Consider the following 4,154-nt stretch of genomic DNA (forward strand, 5'->3'; position numbering starts at 1 on the left):
ATAAAAATTAAAAATTTTTGTGTATCACATAACACTATCAAGAAAGTGAAAAGACAATCCAGAGAAGAGGAGAAAATATTTACAAATCTGATAAAGGGCTAGTGTCTAGAATGTAAATTATCTGGATACACAGTATCCAGAATATATAAAGATCTTCTACAATAATATAAAGACAAATAACCTAATGTAAAAATGGGCAAAGGCTCTGAATAGACATTTCCACAAAGAAAATATACAAATGGCCAATAAGCACATGGCAAGATACTCAGCATCATTACCCATCAGGGGAATGCTTATCAAAATCACAATGAACATTGGGAAACGGACTTTGGCCCAGTGGTTAGGGCCTCCGTCTACCACATGGGAGGTCCGCGGTTCAAGCCCCGGGCCTCCTTGACCCGCGTGGAGCTGGCCATGCGCAGTGCTGATGCGCGCAAGGAGTGCTGTGCTACACAGGGGTGTCCCCGGCGTAGGGGAGCCCCACGCGCAAGGAGTGCACCCATAAGGAGAGCCGCCCAGCGCGAAGGAGGGAGCAGCCTGCCGAGGAATGGCGCCGCCCACACTTCCCGTGCCGCTGAGGACAACAGAAGTGGACAGAGAAACAAGACGCCCCAAAAAGACACAGAAAACAGACAACCGGGGGAGGGGAGGGAAATTAAATAAATAAAAATAAATCTTAAAAAAAAAATCACAATGAACAAAGAAGAAGATGCAAATAGACACAGAGAACAGACAACCCAGGTGGGGGGGCCTGGGGAAGGGGAGAGAAATAAATAAATAAATCTTAAAAAAAAAAAATCACAATGAGATACCACTTCACATCCCCTAGGTTCACTCCAAATCAAAAAGTCAGATAATAAGTTTTGGCGAGGATGTGGAGAAATTAGAACACTTACATATGGCTGCTGGGAATGTAAAATGGGGCAGTCACTTCGGAAAATAGTTTGGCAGTTCCCAAAAGCGTTAAACATAGAGAAGGGTGCGGAAACCTCGGGGGAGGTAGACGGCAGCAGCGCGGTGGCTTGGTACGAGCCGCCGACCCTCCTCTTCCACGCTGTCGCAGTCACCGGGATCCTTCAGTTTGCGCGTGTGAAGTTGGAAACACGCGGCGCCCGCCAGTCCTGCGGTCCCCAGGTTCTCCATGGCGCTGCCACTGCCTGCCCCGCGGCCGGCCGGGTGACTCGCCTCCTTCCCCCACGCGGCCCCCCGGCCAGGGACCACAGAGAACCGGAAGCTGTCGTTCCCCACCCTCCCACGGTGCAAAGAAGATGCCGAGGAGCGGATCTATCCTACCAGCGGAGAGATGCAGGAAACCTTACCCTGGATTTTTTTTTAGGCCCATATTCATTTGTTATGAAAAACAAGCTACCTATAGTACGGAAACATGGAATAACCCATATAATTTGCATAAGACAAAATATTGAGGCAAACGTCATTAAACTAAACTTTCAGTAATTATCTAGATATTTAGTCTTGAATATTGCAGATAATCCAGTTGAAAATATAATACATTTTCCCCCATGACTGAAGAATTTATTGATGGGAGCTTCCAAACTGGACAAAAAATTCTTGCCCATGGGAAATGCAGGAATCTCCAGGAATGCCGCCTTTGTTATTGCATAAATTATGGAAAGTTTGGAATGAAGTACAGACATATATCTGCTTATGTTCAAGAAAGAAGATTTTGTATAAATCCTAATGCTGGATTTGTCCATCAACTTCAGGAATATGAAACCATCTACCCAGGAAAATTAACAATATAAATTATGTCACTACCAAAGATAGAAAGACCATTATCTGTCCATTCTGGTATCACATGCATTTTGCAGAGAGCACATGAAGAAGATGATGATTTGGGAAACATGCATGTGGCAACTGCACAGAATGACTCAAAAGCACCATTATAGAAGATGTGAATTTCTACTGTGAAGGAGAAACTCTAGAGGCAATAATAATGTAAAATGATAAAAACACGAGTATTTTCTTTTCAATTATATGTTGCTTTCAGACCTATTTCTCTGAAACTTTCCCTTTTTTTAAAACCTAATTGTAATTTTTTTACAAGACTTTTTTAACTTCACTCCCCTTCACACACAGCCCCCTTGCTGTCTGCTCGCTGTGTCCATTCACTATGTGTTCTTCTGTGTCCACTTGCATTCTTGTCAGCAGCACCAGGAATCTGTGTCTCTTTTTGTTGCGTCATCTAGCCGTGTCAGCTCTCCGTGTGTGTGGTGCCACTCCTGGGCAGGTGGGCTAAGCTTTTTTTGCACAGGGCGGCTCTCTTTGCAGGGCACACTACTTGTGTGTGGGGCACCCTACACAGGGGACACCCCTGTGTGGCACAGCACTCCTTGTGTGCAGCAGCACATCACATGGGCCAGCTCACCACATGGGCCAAGAGGCCCTGGGTTTGAACTCTGGACCTCCTATATGGTAGGCAGATGCTCTATCAGTTGAGCCACATCCGCTTCCCTCTCTGTAATGTTCTAAGCAACATTTTAAGATGTTGGACACCTGCAATAGATGGCACCTGTGGTTTTACTCCTTTTTTGCTTTTTGGTTTTTTTTTTCACTTTACAGTTTTATTTGTTAGAATTGATGAAAGCACATTTTAATAATTGTACTATTAACTGTAGCCCATGGTTAAACTTAGGGTTCACTGTTGTAAAGTTCCATGGATTTTTAAAAAATTTATTCCAGTAACATATATACAACCTAAAATTTCTCCCTTTAATCACATTCAAACGTATAATTCAGTGCTATTGTTTGCATTTACTATCCACTACCAAAACTTTTCCAATATTCCAATTAAAAACTCTGTAATTTTAAGCTTTAACTCCATATTCCCTATTCCCACCCCATTCCCTGGTAACCTATATTCTAGATTCTGACTCTGTGAGTTTGTTTTTTCTAATTATTTCATAGTAGTGAGACCATACAATATTTGTCTTTTTATGGGTGACTTATTTCATGCAACATAATGTCTTCAAAGTTCATCTATTTTGTTACAAGTTACCAAAATTTATTCATTTTTACTTCTGAGTAATATTCCATTGTATGTATATAGCACATTTTGTTTACTTATTCATCAATAGATGGACATTTGGGTTACTTCCAGCTTTTAGCAGTTGTGAATAATATTGCTATGAACATTGGTGTGTAAAACATCTGTTCGAGTCCCTGCTTTCAAGTCTTTGGGGTATATGCCTAGTAGTGGGATTGCCAGGTCATTTGGTAATTCTATACATAGCTGCCCAAGGAAATGCCAAATTGCCTTCCACAGTAGCTGAACCAGTTTATATTTCCCCCAGCAATGAATGAGTGTTCCTGTTTCACCATATCTCTCCAACACTTGTAATTTTCCATTTTTAAAAATAGTAGCCATTCTAGTGGATGTGAAATAGTGTCTCATAGTGGTTTTGATTTGTATTTCCTTAATGGCTAATGATGTTGTGCTTTTTGACCATTTGTATATCTTCTCTGGAGAAATATCTAATCAACTCTTTTGTCCATCTTTTAATTAGTTTGTTTGGCTTTTTGTTGTTGAGTTGAAGGATTTCTTTATATATTCCAGATATTAAACCCTTATCAGATATGTTGTTTCCAAATATTTTATCCCATTTTGTAGGCTATTGTAGCAGTTTTTGTTTATAAATTCCAAAAATAGACATTGGATTATGTTTGCAAATCAGGGCATATTAGATTATATTGAATTCAGGGGTTTCAATTTTATTTGATTAAATAATGATTGAGGCTTTGATTGAGCCACTTTAGTATGACATTGTGTCCCTGCCCCCTTGGTGAGCAGAAACTCACAGGGAAACCACACTGCAGAGAAGGAAGTTTAGAGTTTTGGAAGCCAGAGCCCTGGAAGTAAGGCCACAGAGGAGCAGAGAGAAGGCTTGATTAGACACAGCAGAGACCCCAAGAAGAGAGACAAGCCATTTGTCTAATAGTTTACAGCTGGCCTTGTGGAGAAAGCAGATCAGCTGAGTCCAGAGAAAAAAGAGGAACCCAGGAAGCCTGAACCCTTGCAGATGTCAGGAACCATCTTGCTTCGACATGTGGCAACAGACTTTGGTGAGGAAAGTAACTTAAGCTTTATGGCCTGGTAACTGTAAGCTTCTACCCCAAATAAATGCCTTGTATAAAAT

General features: G+C 41.4%; 1 pseudogene; it reads left to right on the forward strand.

The window, feature by feature from the left end:
- Window positions 1-918: 918 nt before the first annotated feature.
- LOC101411481 (serine/threonine/tyrosine-interacting protein pseudogene) lies at window positions 919-1,907 on the forward strand (annotated as a pseudogene).
- Window positions 1,908-4,154: the final 2,247 nt, after the last annotated feature.

This window comes from Dasypus novemcinctus, chromosome 9 (assembly GCF_030445035.2).
Source record: "Dasypus novemcinctus isolate mDasNov1 chromosome 9, mDasNov1.1.hap2, whole genome shotgun sequence".
Classification (NCBI taxonomy): Eukaryota; Metazoa; Chordata; class Mammalia; order Cingulata; family Dasypodidae; genus Dasypus; species Dasypus novemcinctus.